Source organism: Leptodactylus fuscus, chromosome 3 (assembly GCF_031893055.1).
Source record: "Leptodactylus fuscus isolate aLepFus1 chromosome 3, aLepFus1.hap2, whole genome shotgun sequence".
In the NCBI taxonomy this organism is placed as follows: Eukaryota; Metazoa; Chordata; class Amphibia; order Anura; family Leptodactylidae; genus Leptodactylus; species Leptodactylus fuscus.
The window spans coordinates 227,010,367-227,036,732 of record NC_134267.1 but is presented as its reverse complement, the minus strand read 5'-3'; the positions used below and the strand labels follow the sequence as shown (position 1 = coordinate 227,036,732).

The 26,366-nt window shown below is 42.9% G+C and overlaps 3 non-coding genes across 3 annotated transcripts; 2 read left to right on the top strand and 1 right to left on the bottom strand.

The window, feature by feature from the left end:
• Positions 1-23,140: 23,140 nt before the first annotated feature.
• On the bottom strand, positions 23,141-23,212 carry TRNAA-UGC (transfer RNA alanine (anticodon UGC)). The gene has a single exon. It is a non-coding gene; the product is annotated as a tRNA-Ala (tRNA).
• Positions 23,213-23,796: 584 nt separating this feature from the next.
• TRNAA-CGC (transfer RNA alanine (anticodon CGC)) lies at positions 23,797-23,868 on the top strand. Its single transcript has one exon. It is a non-coding gene; the product is annotated as a tRNA-Ala (tRNA).
• A 565-nt stretch (positions 23,869-24,433) lies between these two features.
• Positions 24,434-24,505, top strand: TRNAA-CGC (transfer RNA alanine (anticodon CGC)). The gene has a single exon. It is a non-coding gene; the product is annotated as a tRNA-Ala (tRNA).
• The last annotated feature ends 1,861 nt before the right edge of the window (positions 24,506-26,366 follow it).

Here is a 26,366-nt window from a genome sequence, read left to right as displayed (position 1 = left end):
TATATGAATTAGTCACTGCTATGGATTCCGGCTATTCTGTGTGCGGACAACTAAAAATGAAAGCTGATTCTCCGCTATATATGAAGTTGTATCTGTTGTGTATCCCTGTTTTCCACCATCCAGGGAAAGCTGGACTGATGTCCCTACAGTGTATAGCTCTGAGAAGAGCTGTTGGCTTTCTTCATTACTTCTTCCCTGCCTATCTGAAGCTAATTGCTATCTAGCCCTCATCAGATATGTTTCTCTCCATATATCTGACGGCAAAAATGTCGAATAGGGCGGCGGCCATTCTTATGAATGGGAGGGCACATGTTTTCGGCAGACAATGGGTGTTTTCTATTTTTTTCACTGCCTCCATTGTCGTAGTTTCTGTCCCACCTCCCCTGCACAGTTATCGGTGCAAAAAACACGCCAGGGAAAGTGGGAGGGGATACAAATTTTTACTGCGTATGCGGCCTGGTATTCGATTGTTAAAGAATACATCGAACGCCATGATATTCGATCGAAGAATTATTCGATCGAACGGCGTTTGCTCATCTCTAATCTTCAGGAAAAGTTTCGAAGCTTACCAACAGTGACTATTTGCATGAAAGAACTCATAACGTTCATAGATAACTGATTACAGCATAAACAGATTCAACAGTCGCTTAAAACATTTGAATAATCGATCCGCCATTGCAAACTCACCTTGATTCAGCATCGCAGGAAATTACAGAAGTTGGTGTACGGTTCTTTTGCAAAGTTCTAAAGAGTTTTCAAACGATGAAGCCAAATTTGCAAATTTTGTAGAATTCCGTAATCGAAACATGCAATGGCGATCACTCAAAAGCTTACGACAGTTCTGTTAACTTGTGTAACTGCAGTTTCCGGCTACAATATTGTGTTCCATGCAGACACATGCTTTTAATGAGAGAAACCGAATCAATCCCTTTGTATGATAGGAACTGCTTCCACAAAAAATACTGGGAAAATTTGCAAATTGAGCCTAGTTTTGAAAACACAGAATTTGATTTATATTGTGCTGTGGAAGAACAAGAGACTATTGACGAAGAACCACTCAGTAGTACTGCTAAGTACAATCTGGCGTTCCAATCCCTAACTCAGTTGGCGGATATTTTATCTAATCACGGAACTTCAACCTTTCTAAACTACTTAGAAGAAATCAAGGTTATCCAAAACAATGCCAGATGAGGTTCTTCGTTATTACAACCCAGCTTGTCATATAACCAGTCTGTACATCAAGATGTTGCAGGTGCTGGGACTTCAAATGTTCCGGATATAGTTGATGGAAATACACCACCTTCTACAAGCTGCAAATCTTCATCTGCGCGTCCGCAGGTAGTTGTGCCTTTTCAGGTTATAGGCAAAGATATGCATTTCACATCTAAAATTAGAGTAAAAGGTCGTCCTAAGAAAAAGACCAAACAATTAACACTCAACAAGAAGGAAATTGACCATACACCTAAAAATTCTTCAAACAAACGCCCCTAGGAAGGTAACAAAGTGCAGAAGGTATCCACAAAGAGGAGAAAAAGGGAAACAACCAAAACACAAAAAAAATTGCAAGGAAATGGAGAAATGTCTGATTTGCCACTTTGATTTGGGGAAAAAGTCTAAAAAATCGACAACTTGTTTTTCTTGTTGTTCCACACTACATGAAGATTGTTATAGAGTGGATGGATGTCCGCAGTGCGAGGAAGATTAGCCATTGTAACATAAATGTCCTAATAAAGTGAAAATTTACTGGGATAAATATGATACATCTGCAGTTCATTTAAGTTTATAGGCACGGTACACGGATGGTACCTAAAAATAGCCAGGAGTTCATAGGTACGGTACCTAGAAATAGCCACATCCAGATTTTAATTCAAATTATTATTCGTTCCAGTTTCTTCATATCTCCCATCACTACCTTGTTCAGAAAAGAAACTGCCACCCCCCAGACCCTTAAAGAGGACCTTTCACTGATTTGGGCGTAGGCAGTTCTATATACTGCTGGAACGCTGACAATGATCTGAATTCAGCGCACTGTCGGCTTTCCCAATCTGTGCCCCGGGCAAAGAACTATCGGCCCTGGTACCGTAGCTCTTTACAGTCAGAAGGGCGTTCCTGACAGTCACTCAGGTACATCCTTCTCCACAGCAGTGCCTATTGCGCTGTACTGGGTGAGCTGGGAGGAACGCCCCCTCCCACCAGATAATATTTGTCTATGGACAAGCACTGTCAGCTTTCCAGCAGTATATAGAACTGCCTGTGCCCAAATCGGTGAAACGTCCTCTTTAAAAGGGGCATCCCAAAGGGGGGCAGTTCCTCTGTATACAGAGTAACTGTTCAAGCATACATCAATATGATCAGCAAAGTGAGTTTTTGCTGAATAGATTTCTGGCGAGAGGTTACCCTCTTTGAACGGGCACCGGAACAAACAAGGCTAACCCCGAGAGAAACTGCCGCTATTATTATACCCTGGGGTCTTTTCAGACCCCGGAGTATAATAATCAGAGACTCAGGGGAGGTGAAGAAGCATAATAAATAGTGTAACTCACCTCTCCGGGATCCATTGTTACTCCTAGCACAGGCTTCAGGACTTTATGGCAATGTCCCAGACGTGACGTCCCCACGTGACATCTGGGACATTACTGCTCAGATCTGTTTTCAGGGCATCCTGTCTTGGGCTGGTTAAGAGAAAAAATAAGGAAAAAAATAAACTGGTAAAATTGCCGCCCCTTTGAAAGTGCTGCCTGAGGTGGCTGCGTGACCTCGCCTCAGAGGCGCGGCCCTGGTTGGGGGAAAGCTAGCGCTCACCTGTGTGGAGAGGGAACTTATGGGCTTTAATCCTTGGTGGCCAGCGCACATACAAGTCTATGACAGGGAGAGGCTGTTGCTTGTGTTTCCAGTTAATTTAGGGAACTAACAGCCCATTGGGGTTAGTGTTTACTGGGGAGAGTGCCTTCTATGCCTCCCTGTTGTTCTTAATGGCATATGCTATGGACATGCATTAATCCCCGCAATTATCAGGTTGGGCAATTATATCTCCCAAAGATCTTTGTTTGGCATTAGATTAGGCTTCTAATAATCTCTATAAATCCCCATTAGATTATTATTGTTTTGGTCCCTGTATGATTACTATACACTATGAGCAGCGGAACTGTTAGGGCTAGTTCACACGGGGGGCAATGAGGCAGATTTTGACAGCAGATTTCGCCTCAAAACCTGCCTCCATACAATGGTGGTCTATGGAGACTGCTAGCTTTCATTTTTCTGCTAGCAGTTTTTTGCTGCTAGCGGAAAAAAGAAGTGGCATGACCTTTCTTCAGGCAGATTCCACCTGAGGAAAGCAATAGAAGTGAATGGGGGGCGAAAAACGTCTAGCATTTTTTTTTCAAAAAGAAATCCAGACCGAAAACGTCTAGCGTTTTTTTTTTTTTTTTTTTACATTCTAATTACTATAGGGGAGGGGAAAACCGCCTGTCATTTTCTGAAAAAACTGCTCCAAAAAACGCCTCAAGGTAAAAAAAAAACCGCTTCCTAATTAGGAAGCGTTATTTTTCGGGACCAAAATAAGCCAGGCGGTTTTACATGTGAACTAGCCCTTAGCATTGGGGATTTAACATTGCTGGGAGTTCTTTTATTTATTTATTGGGAATAAAAAAAAATGTCAGACGACTTATTGTTTTGTGATTATGGGGCCCAGTTTGTCCAATATTAGTTGATGGCGTCCCTTCATCCAGTGAATGATATATATCTTTATTCAGGTTACTGTTAAACTTAACTATACTGGGGTCTCTTCTCCTCAAAACCCTTAGCAATAACAGGATCCATTCCTATGGGCTAAATGTGTTACCTTTATATATTTACAGGTCAGGCAGCAATTGTCCATAGACTGAGGTCATCCCTAGGACATCGTGGAGAACCTTCTACTGGACATCAAAGAAGCAGGAATCCTATCACTGCGAGGACAGGGAGACGCGACAGAGCTCTTCCACAGCACAGAGGACTAGAAGAGAGCAGGGAAAGAAGCCGCTCTCCATTAAGACCCGCCCCTGCAGAGCCCTCCAGAATAATAGGAGAGAGTAGCAGTGATAACAACCATCCAGCAAGTGGATCCACAGCTGACACCACTGAATTTCAACGGCCAAATCCGGTTCCTGCAGAGCCCTTCAGAATAATAGGAGAGAGTAGCAGTGATAGCAGCCGACCAGCAAGTGGATCCACAGCTGACACCACTGAATTTCAACGGCCAAATCCTGTTCAACCCCCTGAGGATCCAATTCCAAGCAGATCTCCTGTATACTCCTACCCTGCAACCCGTGCATTCAGTAGATTCATTCAGCTGCTGGACATGGGTGGGATGACCCCAACGTCACCGGCAATGCCACAGGGGCAACCACTTGAACCACATGCACAATATCTACTTTGGCACGAGAGACGGCAGGAGAGACGGCAGCGTCCGCCCAGCAGGAGAACTCTGCAAATTCAGAACTTACCCACTAGAGAGGTAATACCTCAGGAGGAGGCCCAGTCATGTGTAATCTGCATGACTGAATATGAGATTGGAGAGCAAGTCACAGAGCTTCCCTGTACTCATAACTTTCATCAGGGTTGCATCTCGACCTGGCTCCGCTCTCACTCTCAGTGCCCCCTGTGCCGTACCCACTGCTTCCAATGAAGCCCCATGAAGGGCTATGAACAGAGAAATCCCAAAATAATGGAAGGTAAGCCATCTATATTTCATCTTTTCCCTCCGCCCTATCAGATGTATGTGACATGTAACATAGAAATAATAACATTTTATCTTTTTCTATCCAGAAAGAATATCCAAGCCTGGAAAAAGAACAGCCTGAACTACAATCCGTTACAGGACACGGCAGCTCCAGACCCGGATGGTGCCATATACTTTATTCCATGGCAAATTCTTCCTAAAAAAAAATGTAAATTTAAAAAAAAAAAAAAAAAAAGATTGTGTAAATTGTTTTTAGTTTTTTTTACTGTATATAATAATATTTTGTGATCTAGGAGCCTATAATGATAAGTAAGACAGAGGTAGCAGTTACACCAAATACACGACCGCACCAACAGATATACATAGGCCTAAGTGCACAAGGAGGCTCAAGGCCCCTCTGTTATTCTCCAACTCTCTCAAAAGATCTGGGAGGGGCCCTCAAAAAGGTTGACTGCCTGGACTCCCAGGGTGGACAAGTGTCCTCAGCCCAGCAGAATAACATAACATGAGCACTCTATGTGCCAGTCATATCAGAAAAGCAATGTGACTGACACATTTAGCATTAATGTCACAATACACAATTCTGGACTCCTAAAAATCTGTTACAATCGTTCACCCCCTTCTGCTGCTCATACAGATGCTCCAGCATGTTTAAGGGGGAGTTTCATCAAATCAGAAGATGGCAGATAAGCCAGTCCAAGAGCAGATTATTTGTCACTGCTAGAGATGAGCAAACAGTAAAATATTCCATGTTCGTTATTCGTTACGAATAGCATCTCAATATTTGACTATTCGAACGAATATCGAACCCCATTATAGTCTATGGGAGAAAATGCTTTGTTTCAGGGGATCCCACCATTCGATGCCAACACGTCTGCAATGCAACTGGGACAGCAGGGGAAGCATGTCTGGGGACATCTAACACACCAAAGTCCCTCTATTACCCCACTATCACAGCCTAACAACTACACACTTTGCACATTCAAAAAAACCTCTATCAAAGTGGGAAAATATCTGGAAACCTTCTTTACTCCCCAAATGGATGGACACAAACCCCAATTTAAGCTCAACAAACAGTAACAACCACCCCTTTAAATCACGTTGCCCATGACAATCACAGATGGAATAGGCAATGGGAAATCCAACAGTACCCACCCTCAACTGTCATTGTGGATGTGTGTGTGTGTGTGTGTGTGTGTGTGTGTGTGTGTGTGTGTGTGTGTGTGTGTGTGTGTGTGTGTGATGTGGTAAGACCTTTCAAAATTCACTTTTCTAGCCCTTAACATGAGCCCTTCCAAATTAGCTTACAGGTAGGGTTGAGCGATCGTGTTCGGAAAAGATCTAATTCCGATTGGCGATCGAGAAAATTTCACGATCGCCATCGGAATTCTGAACACGATCTATTTATGTGGGATCGAGATTGGTGATCTTTTCCCACAATGCTTTGCTTAGCCTTCACATTGAGTATATGCTGTATACTCAGTGTGAAGGCTCCGCTGCAGTTCCATAGGAATGAATGGAATCAGCCAGCACACAGCCTTAACCCCCTGCGCGCCGGCTGCCTCCATTCATTCGAATGTGAGGCTAAACTAAACATTTCTAGCAGCTACTTACCTCTAGAGATGGCTGCTCCGGTGCCCTCCTTCTTCTTGCCTCCCAGGTTAGTGTTTAAAGCACTAGGTAGGCGGGGCTTGTGGCTTAGGAGAGTGTGGACGGGTACAGGGCGGGGAGACGTGACGTCTCCCCTCCCAGTACACGCCCACACTCTCCTAACCCGCCCACACTCTCCTAACCTGGCAGGGAGGGGGCAGCGAAGGGAGAAGAGCAGCGTGGAGCGGCAGCGAGGCAAGTAACAAGGAAGGCACCGGACCAGCCATCTCTGGAGGTAAGTGGACACCAGGGTGGGCTAAGTAGCCAGAGGATTAAAAAAAAATCCTCTGGCTACTTTAGTGATTCACTAAAAAACACTTCTAGCGGTAATGGTCCTCTAATATGGGACTCTACATTACCTCTACAGGGTTCTGATCAGGTGTTAATAGTCCAAACAACATGCTCCAGTACTTTAGCTGTAGATCAGAAACCCCTTTCCTTTCCAACACCAGATTTAACAAAACTTCACCATCATCATCCTGCTGAGATGGAGCCACTAAACGAACCCTTGACTTCAAAGGCATGTCCTGGAGCTGCGACTGAGCCAAATCTAAACACAGAGTCCTTTGGAACTGAACAAAATTCAAAGTGTCCAAAGACTTTAGAGACTGTTGAAAGTAATGGGATCCAGAATGAGGAGTTCATCACAAGGCTGACAGACACAACTGCACATGCTGCAGCACAAGCAACCAGCAGTCAGACTAAGATGGTCTCTTCTTCGAGCAAAACACAAGATTCTTTGGCAGCCTGCTTTGTCTCCCCGCCCAATATTCCTGGCAGGAGTGCTGAAACACCACTCTCTTCCTCCTCCGCCGTTGAATCAACCTCAGCTACTGGCATGGGTAGACGTCAGCAGGCCGCGCTGAAGCTCATCAGCTTGGGGGACAGACAGCACACTGCCTCCAAGGTCAGGGATGCCATCCTGGCTGAGATGGAAATGTGTTTTTCCCTGCTGCACCTGGGGCCAGGCATGTTTGTCATGTGTGATAATGGCAGGAACCTGGTAGCGGCTCTGGAGCTTGCCAGCCTCCAACACGTTCCATGCCTGGCCCACGTCTAACTTAGTGGTGCAATGTTTTTTGAAAACATACCCAAATGTACATGAGCTACTGGTGAAAGTGCAGCGCTTGTGTGCGCACTTTCGCAAGTGTACAGGAGCCGCTGCTAGCCTCCGAAGCCTCCAGCAACGCCTCCATCTGCCAGAATAGAGTGTTTGAGCAGTAGAGACCTTTGATGGAGTACCATGTCCAAAACCCAAAGGTTCCTCAGAGTCAGCTCCCCCAGTTTCTGCACCATGAGTTTCCATGGGTGGCAGACTTATGTGAAATCCTTTCCCATCCTTTCCACTGGACGCAAAACATTAGCATGCGCTCATCACAACTCCGGATATGGCAGCTGCGTTAAGCAGGGTGTAGGGTACAATGCAGACCAGGCCCGAGCTGTGGTTATGTGCGGTTTGCAGTAAGGGGACAGTGAGCAATTGGAAGAGGAGTTGGTGGACAACGAGGCCACCGACCCGACATGGACAGGGGTGATGTCTAGCGGGTAAAACAGTGTAGATGTCGAGGCAAGCTAATCAACAAAAAAGGCTCCTAGAAGCAGAGGCATAGACTGGGGTGATGTATGTCTAAGGGCGAAAGCAGTGTAGATGTGGAGACAAGCTAATCAACAAAAAAGGTGGCTAGAAGCAGAGGCATAGACTGGGGTGATGTTTAGGGGCAAAAGCAGTGTAGATGTGGAGGCTAGCTAATCAACAAAAAGGTGGCTAGAAGCAGAGGCATAGACTGGGGTGATGTCTAGGGGCGAAAGCAGTGTAGATGTGGAGGCAAGCTAAGCAGCAAAAACGGTGGCTACAGGCAAAGGCATACAAACTCCACAGAGGGGCCTAGTGTCACCAGAAGGGACAAGTATAGGCGCATGTTATGGGAATACCTGGCCGGCCCCAGCTCTGTTCTCTCCGATCCCTCTGTGCTCTACAGCCTACACTTACAGTCCTATGAATTAGTTTGGGCACTCCTATTAATCTTAAACATTTTTAGTTCTAAATATTTTGGTGTTAGCAGCAGCCATTTCAGTTTGATATATCTAAAAACTGATGGACACAGTAATATTTCAGGATTAAAATGAGGTTTATTGTACTAACAGAAAATGTGCAATATGCATTAAACCAAAATTTGACCAGTGCAAAAGTATGGGCACCTCAACAGAAAAGTGACATTAATATTTAGTAGCTCCTCCTTTTGCCTCTAGTCACTTCCTGCAGCTTTTAATCAGTTCCTGGATCCTGGATGAAGGTATTTTGGACCATTCCTCTTTACAAAACAATTCAAGTTCAGTTAAGTTTGATGGTCGCCGAGCATGGATAGCCCGCTTCAAATCATCCCACAGATGTTGAATGATATTCAGGTCTGGGGACTGGGATGGCCATTCCAGAACATTGTAATTGTTCCTCTGCATGAATGCCTGAGTCGATTTGGAGCAGTGTTTTGGATCATTGTCTTGCTGAAATATCCATCCCCGGCGTAACTTCAACTTCGTCACTGATTCTTGAACATTATTCTCAAGAATCTGCTGATACTGAGTGGAATCCATGCGACTCTCGACTTTAACAAGATTCCCGGTGCCGGCATTGGCCACACAGCCCCAAAGCATGATGGATCCTCCACCAAATTCTACAGTGGGTAGCAAGAGTTTTTCTTGGAATGCTGTTTTTTTGGACGCCATGCATAACGCCTTTGTGTATGACCAAACAACTCAATCTTTGTTTCATAAGTCCACAGGACCTTCTTCCAAAATGAAGCTGGCTTGTCCAAATGTGCTTTTGCATACCTCAGACGACTCTGTTTGTGGCGTACATGCAGAAACGGCTTCTCTCTCATCCCTCTCCCATACAGCTTCTCCTTGTGCAAAGTGCGCTGTATTGTTGACTGATGCACAGTGACACCATCTGCAGCAAGATGATGCTGCAGCTCTTTGGAGGTGGTCTGTGGATTGTCCTTGACTCTTCTCACCATTCTTCTTCTCTGCCTTTCTGATATTTTTCTTGGCCTGCCACTTCTGGGCTTAAGAAGAACTGTCCCTGTGGTCTTCCATTTCCTTACTATGTTCCTCATAGTGGAAACTGACAGGTTAAATCTCTGAGACAACTTTTTGTATCCTTCCCCTGAACAACTATGTTGAACAATCTTTGTTTTCAGATCATTTGAGAGTGGGCTGTCCATGCTCGGCGACCATCAAACTTAACTGAACTTGAATTGTTTTGTAAAGAGGAATGGTCCAAAATCCCTTCATCCAGGATCCAGGAACTGATTAAAAGCTACAGGAAGCGACTAGAGACTGTTATCTTTGCAAAAGGAGGATCTACTGAATATTAACCCCTTAACGACCGGCCCATAGTAAAATTACGTTGACACTGACAGGTCCTTCCTGACTGCCCTATAGTAAAATTACGTCGGGCAGTCAGGGAAGGATTCCCTGTCAGTGTCGACGTAAATGGAGCGGATCTTAGCTGTATCTGACAGCTAAGACCCTGCTCCATTACCCTCCATCGGAGGGGGCTCCGATCGGGTTTTTTTAACCTCTTCAGTTCCGTGATCAAACATGAACTGAAGCGGTTCCGCTGTGTTGCCAGTCTGATCGGCACCCCCCGCGGCGAGATCGGGGGGTGCCAGTGTCTCCAACATGCAGTCTGGGGTCTGGCCAGTGACCCTAGACTGCTAAAGACCCCCGATACCTGGTTGATCCTGCCCGGGTTTAGAGGAAGTCAGCAGCCGGCAGCCCCTGCGACTGACTTCATCTAGACGCTGCAAGACACTGACAGCTGTGTCCTGCAGCGTCTGATACAGAATTAGTGATGCTTTTATCAAAGCATCACTAATTCAAGTGTCCTAAAGGGACACATGAAAAAGTAAGAGAAAAAAGTGAAAAAATAAATAAATAAAGTTTATAATACAAATGAATAAAGCTATAAAGCCCCAAAAATTCCCTTTTTGTATAGAAACAATCTGTACAATAAAACTGAAACAATATTTAATGTACACGGTGCACGTCGGAGAAAAAAAGGGAAAAATCACGCCGAAAGTAGCGATTTTTCGCATCTTACCTTACAAAATATGCTATAAAAAGTGATCAAAACGTCATAGGCACCCCACAACAGTACCAATAAAAAGCTCATGTTGTCCCACAAAAAGTAAGCCCCCAATCAATACTGTCAACCAAAAAATAAAAATGTTACGCCTCTCAAAAGATGGCAATGCAAAAATCACTGGTTTATGTCCCCAAATGTGTTTTTATTCTACAGAATTAGTATTGCATAAAAATACTGTAAATGAGGTATTGCCGTAATCGTACCGACCCACAGAATAAAGGTCATATGTCGCTTATACTGTACGCTGCATGGCGCAAAATTTAAAAGGTAAAATTCCATGCCAGAATTGATTTTTTCTTTTTTAAATCCAGCAAAAAAGGGTTAATAAAATGTATTCAATAAGCTGTAGACACCCAAAAATGGTGTCATTACAAAATGCATCTCGTCCTGCAAACAACAAGCCCTTATATGGCCACGTCACCATAAAAATAAAGAAAATATAGCATCTAATAATGCGAAGGCAAAAACCACCAAAAATGGCCAAATCATTAGAACACAACTGGCTGCGTCAGGAGGGGAATATATAAGCTGTGCGAGCGAATATCAGGGGACTCCCCAGATTTACAGCTTATGAGGGAAAAGACACCAGAAGTGACCCCCAAAGTGACTCCCCCAACCATAGGAGCTACTGGGACATAGTAGGCAATTTGGTGTCTGCAATGTCCTCCGCACCTCTTATATATTCCCTCTTCACCATCCACTGTGCAGTCACGTCTGGGATACTAATACTCACTACACCCCCTGAGAAATTCTTTGAGGGGTGCAGTTTTCAAAATTAGGTCACTCCTTTGGAGAATCCACTTTTCTGTTACCTTTACAGGCTCTACAAACATGATATGGCATCCAGATACCAAACATCTGAATCTGTGCTCCAAAAGCCGCATCGCGCTCCTTCCCTTCTGCGCCCTGCTGTGTGCCCAAACTGCAGTTTATGTCACATGTATGACACATGTATGACACTGGTGTACCCCGGATAACGTATGTAATGCCATTTGTGGGTATAAACTGATATAGGGGCACAGCCGGACACAGAAGGGAAGAAGGGTTATTGGGTTTTTGGAGCACAGACGGTTTGGTTTTTGGATGCCATGACACTTTTGCAGAGCTGAAACGCCAGTAAAGTGGAATCCCCTGATATGAGACCTTATTTTGGAAACTACACCCCTGAAGGATTTCTCCAGGGGTACAGAGAGCATTTTTAACCCCCAAGTGTTGCTATAACGTATTATCCATAAATGAATATGAAGCGAGGTGAGAGGTGAAAATGACAATTTTTCCAGGAATCCGTCATTTCAGTGCCTAATATGTTGCGCCTGCCTTGTATCAGAGATGAACGCTCTAAAAGCTGTTGTGCCCGGGATACCCGCTTACCAGTTTTTGGAGTGTGTATCTCTGCTGATATAAGTTGGGCACAACATATCGGGCACTGAAATGGCGAATCTCTGGAAAAATTAAATTTTTAACTTCTCATTATCAGCTACGAGTTCATTTCTGGAAACTAAATAAATGCAACCCTCAAGGGTTAAAAACGCTCGCTACACCACTTGAGAGATGCCATCAGTGGGGTAGTGTCCAAAATGGCGTGACATTGCTGCGGATTCCACTTTATTGGCAATTCAGGGGCTTTGCAAAAGTGGCATGACGTCCAAAAACCAAAATCGCGCTCCTTCCCTTCTGTGCCCGGCTGTACCAAACAGCCATTTCTACCCACATATGGCATTAAGTCTGTTATCTGGGGTACACCAGTGTCATACATGTGGGCATACACCGCCATTTGGGTACACATCAGGGTGCAGATGTGACGGAGCGATATGTGATTTTGGAGTGCAGATTTAGATTCTTCGTTTTTGGACACCATGTCACATTTGCGGAGACCCTAAAATTGCCCCTACAAAATGGGGTCACTTCTTGGGGAATTCCAGTTCACTGGCACCTCCAGGGCTCTGCAAAAACGTTATGGTGCCCAGAAAGTCCCTCTAACTCTGTACCCCAAAAGCTAAAAAGCGCAGGGCTCCTTCCCTTCTGAGCCCTACTGTGTGCCCAAGCAGCAGTTTACACCCACATATATAATTTTTTGCCCCTCGGGACGGCCCCTTAATAGTTTTAGGAGTGCAGGTCTCTGACAACACAAAGTGGGTGCAACGTATTGGGCACCGAAATGGCATATTTCTTTTAAAATTTCAATTTTCATTTTGTACATTAATTTTTGGGAAGAATTTTTAGACTCAAAGTGATAATACACCTTAACCCCTTAGTGACCAGCCTATTTTGGACCTTAATGACCAAGCCAAATTTTGGAAATTTGCCCTGTGTGACTTAATCAGTAAATAATTCTGTAACAGTATAGCGCATCCAAGCGATTTTGATATTGTTTTTTCGTGACATGTTGTACTTTGCTGAGAAGGTAAAATTAGGCTGATATAACTTGTGTAAATTTATTAAAAAACTCGCAAATGCTGAAAATTTTGAAATTTTTTCAATATTTTCCATTTTCAACTGCGATATCTCACATATGCACAATAATACAGGCCAAAAAATTTAGTAGTTATATACTTCCAAATGTTCCTTTTGTGTTTCAAGCATATTTGAAATAATTTTAACATATTTGAGTAACTTAGACAATTTAAAAATTTGGAAATTTGGAGTATGTGATTTTTTCCTGTACCAAGCTTTGTTTGCAGACAGGAATTGGTGGCATAATGACAGAAACTCCCATTAAATGACGCAATTTGTAAAACTCGCCCCCTTCAGGTATTCTTTGAGGGGTTTAGTGAGTATTTTGATCAAACAAATATTATTTTGCAAGAATTATTACAAATGATGAAAAAAATTACATTTTCATTTTCTTCAAATATGTGTCATATTAAAGCTAGTTTTTTTGTACACAACACATCAAAAAGAAGAAACACACCCCAAAATATATCATCCCACTTCTCCCGTGTTAAATAATGTACACTTTGTCCTTAGTCCTATGTACAATCATACAGTAGGGCCCAAGAGGTAGGGAGGGCCAAATGGATTTCAAAACACAAATTTTGCTTGTGGATATTTTAGGCCCATTGCACATTTGAACAAGATTTCAGTTACCAAAACAATTGAAACCCCCCATAAATGACACCATTTTATAAACTAGACCCCTTAAGGTATTCATTGAGGGGTATAGTGAGTACTTTTACCCCATAAGTTTTTAGAAATGTTGCGTCAAACAAAAAAAATTTATATTTTTTTACACAAAAGTGTCATTTTATAGGCAGTTTATTTGGAAATAACACATGAAAATGAAGAAACACACCCCAAAATATATCACCCCACTTCTCCTGTGTTCATAAATTTACACTTTGTGGCCTTAATCCCATGTATGGACGCACAATAGGGCCCAAAAAGAAGGGAGCACCAACTGGATTTCAGGACACAATTTTTGCTTCTAAATGTTTCAGGCCCATTGCACATTCAAACAAGATTTGAGTTACCAAAATAATTGAAAACACCCATAAATGACACCATTTTATAAACTAGACCCCTTGAGGTATTCATTGAGGTGTATAGTCAGTATTTTGACACCATAGGTTTTAAAAGAATTTGTGTCAAACAAAAAATTCTCATATTTTTTACACAAAAGAGTCATTTTAAAGGCAGTTTTTTGCACACAAGGCATGAAAATAAAGAAAAACACCCCAAAATAGATGGCCCCATTTCTCCTTTGTTCAAAAATGTACATTTTGTGGCCTTATTCCTATGTACGGACGCACGGTAGGGCCCAAAGAGATGGGAGCACCAACTGAATTTCAAGACACAAATTTTGCTTGCAGATATTTCAGGCCCATTGCACATTCAAACAAGATTTAAGTTACCAAAACAATTGAAACCCCCCATAAATGACCCCATTTTATAAACTAGACCCCTTGAGGTATTCATTGAGGGGTATAGTGAGTAGTTTGACCCCATAGCCGTCTCACAGATTTTACTAACCTTGGGATGTGTAGGTTAAAAATTACTAAAATGTCCCTTTATCCCCAAAGTTTTCATTTTCACAAGGGGTTAAAAGAGAAAAAGCCCCCCATAGTTTGTTACACAATTTCTCCTGAACACGTAAATACCCCATATGTGGCCATAATCTGCTGTATGGGGACATGGTGGGGCTCAGAATGGAAAGAGCGCTATTTGGGTTTTGGAGAGCAGATTTTGCTGGAATAGTTTTCTGGTGCCATGTCGCATTTGCTGAGCCCCTAAAGTATCAATACAATGGAAACCCCCCAAAAGTGACCCCATTTTAAAAACTACACCCATCAAAGAATGTATCAAGGGGTATTATCATTTTGAGCCTAAAAATTCTTCCCAAAAATTAATGTACAAAATGAAAATTGAAATTTTGAAAGAAATCTGCCATTTCGGTGCCCAATACGTTGCCCCCACTTTGTGTTGTCAGAGACCTGCACTCCTGAAACTATTAAGTGGGCCATCCCGAGGGGGCAAAAATTATATATGTGGGTGTAAACTGCTGCTTGGGCACACAGCAGGGCTCAGAAGGGAAGGAGCACTGCACTTTTTAGCTTTTGGGGTACAGATGTTGAGGGACCCTCTGGGCACCATGATGTTTTTGCAGAGCCCTGGAGGTTCCAGTAAACTGGAATTCCCTAAGAAGTGACCCCATTTTGTAGGGGCAATTTTAGGGTCTCTGCAAATGTGACATGGTGTCCAAAAACAAAGAATCTAAATCTGCACTCCAAAAGCACATATCACTCCTTCACATCTGCACCCTGCTGGTTACCCAAATAGCAGTGTATGCCCACATGTATGACACTGGTGTACCCCGGATAACGGACTTAATGCCATATGTGGGTAGAAATGGGTGTTTGGGCACAGCCGCGCACAGAAGGGAAGGTGCGCTATTTTGGTTTTTGGCGCACAGTTTGGTTTTTGGACGTCACTTTTGCAAAGACCCTGAATTGCCAATAAAGTGGAATCCGCAGCAATGTCACGCCATTTTGGACACTACCCCAATGATGGGATTTATCAAGTGGCGTAGCGAGCGTTTTTAACCCTTGAGTGTTGCATTTATTTAGTTTCCAGAAATGAAATCGCAACTGATAATGAGAAGTTAAAAATGAAATTTTACCAGACATTTGCCATTTTAGTCCCCGATATGTTGTGCCCAACTTATGTCAGCAGAGACACTCCAAAAACTGGTAAGCGGGTATCCCGGGCACAACAGCTTTTAGAGCGTTCATCTCTGATACAAGGCGGGCGCAACATATTAGGCACTGAAATGACGGGTTCCTGGAAAAATTGTCATTTTCACTTCTCACAATCAGCTTCGTATTCATTTATGGATAATAAGTTATAGCAACACTTGGGGGTTAAAAATGCTCTCTGTACCCCTGGAGAAATCCTTCAGGGGTGTAGTTTCCAAAATAAGGTCACATATCAGGGGATTCCACTTTACTGGCGTTTCAGCTCTACAAAAGTGTCATGGCATCCAAAAACCAAACCGTCTGTGCTCCAAAAACCCAATAACCCTTCTTCCCTTCTGTGTCCGGCTGTGCCCTAATATCAGTTTATACTCACATATGACATTACGTCCATTATCCCGGGTACACCAGTGTCATACATGTGTCATACCTGTGGCATAAACTGCAGTTTGGGCACACAGCAGGGCGCAGAAGGGAAGGAGCGCGATTCGGCTTTTGGAGCACAGATTCAGATGTTTTCTGGTGATGCTGCCATATAAGGGCTTGTTGTTTGCAGGACGAGATGCATTTTGTAATGACACCATTTTTGGGTGTCTACAGCTTATTGAATACATTTTATTAACCCTTTTTTGCTGAATTAAAAAAAGAAAAAAATCAATTCTGGCATGGAGTTTTACCTTTTAAATTTTGCGTCATGCAGCGTACAGTATAAGCGACATGTGACCTTTATTCTGCGGGTCGGTACGATTACGGCAATACCTCATTTATAGTATTTTTTTATGCAATACTAATTCTGTAGAATAAAAACACATTTGGGGACATAAATCAATGTTTTTTGCATTGCCATCTTCTGAGAGGCGTAACATTTTTATTTTTCGGTTGACAGTGTTGGTTGAGGGCTTATTTTTTGCGGGACAATGTGCGCTTTTTATTGGCACTGTTGTGCGGTGCATATGACTTTTTGATCACTTTTTATAGCATATTTTGTAGGATGAGATGGCAAAAAATCATTACTTCCAGCGAGTTTTTTCCATTTTTTTTTCCCAACGTTCATTGTGTACATTAAATATTATTTCAGTTTTATTGTACAGGTTGTTTTGGACGCGACGATACCAAATATGCATTGCTATTTTTTATTTTTAGTGCTTTTTTTTATATAATTCATTTTGTATAGAAAAAAAGAGATTTTTGGTATTTATAACTTTATTACTTTTTTCATACACTTTATTTTTTTTTTAAACTTTTTTTTTTACTTTTTCATGTGTCCCTTTAGGACACTTGAATCAGTTGATGCTTTGACGAAAGCTTCAGCTGATTCTACACAATAGCAGACAGGACACGAGCAGGACATGAACCTGCTCGTGTCCTGTAAGCTACAGAGGAAGTGAGACACATCGCTCACTTCCTCCATCGCCGGGCAGGATCACCAGGTATGTGGGGGCTCCGGTAGTCTGGGGTCACTGGCAACCTACCTTTTACTGACATCGGCACCCCCCCATCTCGCCGCGGGGGAGCCCATCACCTTCAATTGTCGGCGGATCCCTTTCGATCACGCTGTGATGTTTCACGGCGCGATCGAAAGGGTTAACACGTCCAGTCGGACTCAGTTCCGACTGGACATTATGGAGGAAGGGGTTATGTGTTAGTAACACCTAACCCCTGCCCCCCCCCCCCCCCCGCACCCCTCCCCCCGCCAGGAAGGTACCTATAGGCCGGACGTATTTAGGCAATAGTCCGGTCTTTAGGTACCAGCACATGAGGCCGTAAATTTACGTACGGCGGTCCTCATGTGGTTAATGAGAGAAACCGAATCAATCCCTTTGTATGATAGGAACTGCTTCCACAAAAAATACTGGGAAAATTTGCTAATTGAGCCTAGTTTTGAAGACACAGAATTTGATTTATATTGTGCTGTGGAAGAACAAGAGACTATTGACGAAGAACCACGCAGTAGTACTGCTAAGTACAATCTGGCGTTCCAATCCCTAACTCAGTTGGCGGATATTTTATCTAATGACGGAACTTCAACCTTTCTAAACTACTTGGAAGAAATCAAGGTTATCCAAAACAATGCCAGATGAGGTTCTTCGTTATTACAACCCAGCTTGTCATAGAACCAGTCTGTACATCAAGATGTTGCAGGTGCTGAGACTTCAAATGTTCCGGATATAGTTGATGGAAATACGCCACCTTCTACAAGCTGCAAATCTTCATCTGCACGTCCGCAGGTAGTTGTGCCTTTTCAGGCTATAGGCAAAGATATGCATTTCAAATCTAAAATTAGAGTAAAAGGTCGTCCTAAGAAAAAGACCAAACAATTAACATTCAACAAGAAGGAAATTGACCATACACCTGAAAATTCTTCAAACAAACGCCCCTTAGAAGGTAACAAAGTGCAGAAGGTATCCACAAAGAGGAGAAAAAGGGAAACAACCAAAACACAAAAAAAATTGCAAGGAAATGGAGAAATGTCTGATTTGCCACTTTGATTTGGGGAAAAAGTCTAAAAAATTGACAACTTGTTTTTCTTGTTGTTCCACACTACATGAAGATTGTTATAGAGTGGATGGATGTCCGCAGTGCGAGGAAGATTACCCATTGTAACATAAATGTCCTAATAAAGTGAAAATTTACTGGGATAAATATGATACATCTGCAGTTCATTTAAGTTTATAGGCACGGTACACGGATGGTACCTAAAAATAGCCAGGAGTTCATAGGTACGGTACCTAGAAATAGCCACATCCAGATTTTAATTCAAATTATTATTATTATTATTATTATTATTATTATTTTTTTTTTTATTTTTTTTTGCACACACACACACAGTCACATGACCTTACTTCTGTGATGTCATAAAACTAGGCTCTGCTTACCTATTATGTGAGGTTCTGTTCACATTTGCATATGATGATGTCATAATGCACATATTTGCATATGATGATGTCATAATGCACATATTTGCATATGATGATGTCATAACGGAACCCTGAGGGTATATAAACCCTGAGCGCTGTGACATCACAGCCATTTCTTGAGTTGATGCTTTTGCTGACACTTCACTTTGGTTCTGGAAGAGCGAACTAGTTTGTACTACATATCTAGTGATTACTTCCATTCATTCTTACTGATCTTTGATCAGGGCCCAGTAATATCGGAGCCACCTGAGAACTTAGTTCTCTAATATTTCATCAGCTCCGCCTTGGTAACTAAGCCATGAGCGCCCGAGAGCTGCGTCAGCTGATAGCTGACAATGATACATGGCTGCGCCGACCGGAGAATCAAGGTAAGTGAATTGTTCAGGAAGAGAGAGACAATATTCCCCCCACCCTAGAGGAGATTTCCTGGGAGGAGTTATCCCTGGGGTCTGCTGAGCAATGTTTCAGGGTAAACAGCACATTTTCCATTCCTAGTCGTTTGGGGTGGGTTTTACTTTCCTCCCAATTCCACCCCTGCCCATGATAGAAAACAGAAGTTCTTTATTCAGGCAATTTGACAAACTGGGCCCCATAATCACAAAACAATAACCCGTCTAAAACATAACTGTTATTCCCAATAAATCAATAAAAGAAATCCCAACAACGTTAAACCCCCCCACTCTAAGGGTATGTTCACACGGAGGAAAAGGTCACGGAACATTCCGCAACAGGAAAAGACAAAAGGATATATCCAGCACTCGGAATCCGGCCTAATAAAAATAAACTTAACTTTTATTAAGAATTGGTCATTCTTCCATTAAAAAATTGTGATCATACGAGGGGTAAGCTAATGTCCCTTGTATGATCATAATTTTTTAATGGAAGAATGACCATTTCTTAATAAAAGTTAAGTTTTATTTTTATTAGGCCGGATTCCGAGTGCTGGATATATCCTTTTGCCTTTTCCTGTTGCTGCATTTTGGCTTAGCCGAGAGAGCCATTATCCGTGCACCGATCTTTTGGAATCCTGCTACAACGCTGACGGCTCTGACACGTGAGTAGTGCACTTCTAAATTATTATCATTTTTTCTATATTAAGAGCTGTGACCTTCATATCTTTTTCACGGAACATTCCATTTGAACATTCCGCAACGAAATGCCGATGCAGCATCAGCTTTCTATCGCGGCAACCCACTCCTGTGTAGGCCCGAATAAATGGTCAAGCCATGGAATTCACGGCTGATTCTGCGCAGATAGGGCATGTCGCTTCTTTTTTCCACTACTAGCTAGCGTTCGGCCCAGTTTCTTCATATCTCCCATCCCTGGTACCGTAGCTCTTTACAGTCAGAAGGGCGTTCCTGACAGTCACTCAGGTACATCCTTCTCCACAGCAGTGCCTATTGCGCTGTACTGGGTGAGCTGGGAGGAACGCCCCCTCCCACCAGATAATATTTGTCTATGGACAAGCACTGTCAGCTTTCCAGCAGTATATAGAACTGCCTGTGCCCAAATCGGTGAAACGTCCTCTTTAAAAGGGGCATCCCAAAGGGGGGCAGTTCCTCTGTATACAGAGTAACTGTTCAAGCATACATCAATATGATCAGCAAAGTGAGTTTTTGCTGAATAGATTTCTGGCGAGAGGTTACCCTCTTTGAACGGGCACCAGAACAAACAAGGCTAACCCCGAGAGAAACTGCCGCTATTATTATACCCTGGGGTCTTTTCAGACCCCGGAGTATAATAATCAGAGACTCAGGGGAGGTGAAGAAGCATAATAAATAGTGTAACTCACCTCTCTGGGATCCATTGTTACTCCTAGCACAGCCTTCAGGAATTTAGGGCAATGTCCCAGACGTGACGTCCCCACGTGACATCTGGGACATTACTGTTCAGATCTGTTTTCAGGGCATCCTGTCTTGGGCTGGTTAAGAGAAAAAATAAGGAAAAAAATAAACTGGTAAAATTGCCGCCCCTTTGAAAGTGCTGCCTGAGGCGGCAGCGTGACCTCGCCTCAGAGGCGCGGCTCTGGTTGGGGGAAAGCTAGCGCTCACCTGTGTGGAGAGGGAACTTATGGGCTTTAATCCTTGGTGGCCAGCGCACATACAAGTCTATGACAGGGAGAGGCTGTTGCTTGTGTTTCCAGTTAATTTAGGGAACTAACAGCCCATTGGGGTTAGTGTTTACTGGGGAGAGTGCCTTCTATGCCTCCCTGTTGTTCTTAATGCCATATGCTATGGACATGCATTAATCCCCGCAATTATCAGGTTGGGCAATTATATCTCCCAAAGATCTTTGTTTGGCATTAGATTAGGCTTCTAATAATCTCTATAAATCATTATTGTTTTGGTCCCTGTATGATTACTATACACTATGAGCAACGGGACCGTTAGGGCTAGTTCACACGGGGGGCAATGAGGCAGATTTTGACAGCAGATTTTGCCTCAAAACCTGCCTCCATACAATGGTGGTCTATGGAGACTGCTAGCTTTCGTTTTTCTGCTAGCAGTTTTTGCTGCATGACCTTTCTTCAGGCGGATTCCACCTGAGGAAAGCAATAGAAGTGAATGGGAGGCGAAAAACCTCTAGCATTTTTTTTTGCAAAACAAAATCCAGACCAAAAACGCCTAGCATTTTTTTTTTTTTTTTTTTTACAGTCTATTCACTTGAGGAAGCGTTTTTTTTCGGGACCAAAATAAGCCAGGCGGTTTTTACGTGTGAACTAGCCCTTGGCATTGGGGATTTAACATTGCTGGGAGTTCTTTTATTTATTTATTGGGAATAAAAAAAAAATTTCAGACGACTTATTGTTTTGTGATTATGGGGCCCAGTTTGTCCAATATTAGTTGATGGCGTCCCTTCATCCAGTGAATGATATATATCTTTATTCAGGTTACTGTTAAACTTAACTATACTGGGGTCTCTTCTCCTCAAAACCCTTAGCAATAACAGGATCCATTCCTATGGGCTAAATGTGTTACCTTTATATATTTACAGGTCAGGCAGCAATTGTCCATAGACTGAGGTCATCCCTAGGACATCGTGGAGAACCTTCTACTGGACATCAAAGAAGCAGGAATCCTATCACTGCGAGGACAGGGAGACGCGACAGAGCTCCTCCACAGCACAGAGGACTAGAAGAGAGCAGGGAAAGAAGCCGCTCTCCATTAAGACCCGCCCCTGCAGAGCCCTCCAGAATAATAGGAGAGAGTAGCAGTGATAACAACCATCCAGCAAGTGGATCCACAGCTGACACCACTGAATTTCAATGGCCAAATCCGGTTCCTGCAGAGCCCTCCAGAATAATAGGAGAGAGTAGCAGTGATAGCAGCCGACCAGCAAGTGGATCCACAGCTGATACCACTGAATTTCAACGGCCAAATCCGGTTCCACCCACTGAGGATCCAATTCCAAGCAGATCTCCTGTATACTCCTACCCTGCAACCCGTGCATTCAGTAGATTCATTCATCTGCTGGACATGGGTGGGATTACCCCAACGTCACCGGCAATGCCACAGGGGCAACCACTTGAACCACATGCACAATATCTACTTTGGCACGAGAGACGGCAGGAGAGACGGCAGCGTCCGCCCAGCAGGAGAACTCTGCAAATTCAGAACTTACCCACTAGAGAGGTAATAACTCAGGAGGAGGCCCAGTCATGTGTAATCTGCATGACTGAATATGAGATTGGAGAGCGAGTCACAGAGCTTCCCTGTACTCATAACTTTCATCAGGGTTGCATCTCGACCTGGCTCCGCTCTCACTCTCAGTGCCCCCTGTGCCGTACCCACTGCTTCCAATGAAGCCCCATGAAGGGCTATGAACAGAGAAATCCCAAAATATTGGAAGGTAAGCCATCTATATTTCATCTTTTCCCTCTGCCCTATCAGATGTATGTGACATGTAACATAGAAATAATAACATTTTATCTTTTTCTATCCAGAAAGAATATCCAAGCCTGGAAAAAGAACAGCCTGAACTACAATCCGTTACAGGACACGGCAGCTCCAGACCCGGATGGTGCCATATACTTTATTTCATGGCAAATTCTTCCTAAAAAAAAAAAAATGTAAATAAATAAAAAAAAAAAAAAAAAAAAAGATTGTGTAAATTGTATTTCTTTTTTTACTGTATATAATAATATTTTTGATCTAGGAGCCTATAATGATAAGTAAGACAGAGGTAGCAGTTACACCAAATACACGACCGCACCAACAAATGCTCCAATATATGGCAGATATATGTAAATGTGTATATTGTGTAATGAGGAGATCAGAGCTCCAGGGGCTGCGGGGAGGGCAGATATACATGGGCCTAAGTGCACAAGGAGGCTCAAGGCCCCTCTGTTATTCTCCAACTCTCTCAAAACATCTGGGAGGGGCCCCTGGATATGATAAGGTGGTATAGGTGAACTGTCTGGCGGTATTATATGAGCAGGGAATACAGGGCCGCATTAAATATAGGGCATATGGTGCACTCCTATCTTTTTTTATTGATTATTATGTAACACAAAACATCGAGATGCCGGGGATTGAACCCAGGGCCTCATACATGCAAAGCATGCGCTCTACCAGTGAGCTACATCCCCTCATACACAGTGTGAAAACGCTCATATTTCTGAGACTACATACCACCTATATGGCAGTATTACATTGGTATTATTATTATTATGGGCAGGTATATGGCACTTATATATGTTGGTACTATTCTGTCTACATTTCAGGTCTGTTATCAGGGGTTGTAACTAGCAAAGACTGGGCCCCATAGTAAACACTGACTGGGCCCCCACAGCACCTACGGGGTATAGTGCACATAGAACATATAGGGGGTTAAAAAGGGTCTCAGACCCCACAACATTGTATATTCATGATCTTTTCTTAGGACAGAACATCAATATTTTAGTCTCTGAAAAATGACATGAAAGTGTTTTTTTACGTGTACTGCGTGGTAGCACTACTAATGTGTATAGTATGGGAGTATTATCCGTGTGCACTATATGGTGGTATTATTGTTTTGCACAGTGTGGCAGTATCATTTATATGCACTCTATGTTTTTACTATTTATTAGTATGACAGTGTTATTTCGGTGTGCTGTATGTGGGCGCTGTATGGCTACATTATATCTATATGGCGGTATTATTATTATTGGAGTATTTTCAGAAGTTTCCCATAGGGGATGTAGCTCAGTGGTAGAGCGCATGCTTCGCATGTATGAGGCCCCGGGTTCAATCCCCGGCATCTCCATGTTTTGTACAGGTTTATCTAAATACAATAAAAATGCTAAAATTCAGAGCTCAGGCGTCTGGATGATCCTCAAACTACTGGATTTTGTCAAAAAATAAGCTTCAAAATAAAAAGATTGTATCGTTCACCATCATATAATGTGGAAACATAAGCGCATGGTGGACAGTAGGGGACAGTCAACTGAAACACAAAAACATCCATGTACGCACTTCAACTTGTTGAAACACAAAAGTGTTTTTTTACGTGTACTGCGTGGTAGCACTACTAATGTGTATAGTATGGGAGTATTATCCGTGTGCACTATATGGTGGTATTATTGTTTTGCACAGTGTGACAGTATCATTTATATGCACTCTATGTTTTTAGTATTTATTTGTACGACAGTGTTATTTCGGTGTACTGTATGTGGGCGCTGTATGGCTACATTATATCTATATGGCGGTATTATTATTATTATATATTTCCACTTTACTAATCACATAATGATATCCAGTAGTATCAGCACAATAGGGCTACACGTAGTATATTGTCTCAGGAATGGGAGTATTTGAAGAGGTTTCCTGTAGGGGATGTAGCTCAGTGGTAGAGCGCATGCTTCGCATGTTTGAGGCCCCGGGTTCAATCCCCGGCATCTCCATGTTTTGTCTTACATAATAATTTGTTCAACTTTAAGCAGAAATATCTGGATGTGATCCAAGAAACTGTAATATCTGATAAAGCAAGTATCAAAATATCCTTCACTGTCATGTGCAGTATTCCTAAAGATGTATACATAATGTGGCCAGTAGGTGGCAGTGCGCTCATACACAGAAACATCCAGGTATCTCCATGTTATGTGATAAACAACTACAAAAACATCAAAGATCCATAAAACTGATAAATGTGCAGGAATCCACAAGATGTCTGTCTGGACGTAACACAAAGGACGGATTCAACTATCAAAATGTCATCCTGCATTTACGAATCCCCAGTACAGTCAGTGATGGACACTAGGGGGCATTATAGTCAGCACAATACACTGCCTGTGGTATAATGAACAGGCATTTTTTATTTATATAGGGCCCATCATATTCCTCCATATAACATTGACAGCCCTGCTGCCTCCACTTCTGCTTCAGCCCTCCAGGGGACCCCGTCTGCCCCACATGATGTCAATGTTTCCTATTGGGCCCAGTCTTTACCAGTTCTGTCCATGGTTACAGACCTAAAATGTAGACAGAATTTTTTTCTGCCCTTTTGTATTTGGAGATGCTGGATCTGTGTATGTAGATATAGATATATCTGAAGACGGATACTGAGTGCGACATCTATAAAATAATACCGCCAATATAATAGAATAAATTAATCGAAAGTTACAGAAGGAGACGTAACAAGGAAATCCAGTATAAAATAACACGTGTCAGACATCTTGCACCGAGCCCCGGTCTACAAGGATCTGTGCCCAATATGTCCATATAGAAGCTGATCTCATCCTTGTGTGTTTCTGTTTATGAGCAGACCTACTGGACACTTTATGCCTATATCTCTACAATCTAGTGTATGGTGTGAAGGATATTTTGATACTTGGTTTATCAGTTAATACAGTTTCTTGGATCACATCCGGATATTTCTGCTCTGAAGTTGAGCAAATTTATCTTTTTTTACTGCCTATGTAGGCACACACTCTCCCTGATGTGGACGAGTGTCCCCAAACCCTGGTCTATAGTCTCTCACTCTGCCAATCAGTATCCCTACGCTATGCTGAGGATGGCCCAATAGGCCGAAACAGCGCTGTCCATAGCTGGGAATCTGTTCCTTTTGAGACAGAAATACTGATTTGGCAATTAAATCCACATGATGATTAAAAGACTTTATAACTGAGTCATTCATGATGTTAAGGATGCTGCCCTCTATAGGGTGGTGTACAGAGTGCACTCTGTTCTCCTAATTCCATCCAGGAGAATAGATTTGCATATTTTTTACCCAACTTCCTTTGGGATCTCAGAGGAGGTGGCCTCAGTGCCGAGAAACACATCTGAGTCCCCTTAGCAATATGCATTAAGAGAACCGTGAAGCAACCAAGTGTAGTCAGCTAGCATAGCATCGAGCATGGCTAAATGCAGAGAAAGACGTTGTACCACTTTCAGTGATGGTAACTTCAGTGCTGCAGTTGGCAATGGACGGTGTAACGGGATTAGCTGAAGGATCGCTGTCTTGACCACTTTTTGGCACAAAATGAAAGTCCAATCAAGCCAAGTATGGTGCAAGGATATGATGCAAGGACACCTACACATCTGTCTCTGACACATTGGGGAGTTGACGCTGATTCGCCCTTTTGGCCTGCACCATCATGCGCTTCTTCCCAGCCACTCCCCATCTCCCAGGCGTTTCATTGCAGGCAGAAGTACAGTGCAAGCCACCCACATGCCCAAGCCTTTAATGGCGTCATCAAAAAACTGCAGGCCCTGGAGATGTTGACGTTTATGCTTCTGGATACCCAGGCCTTCCGTCACCAGATG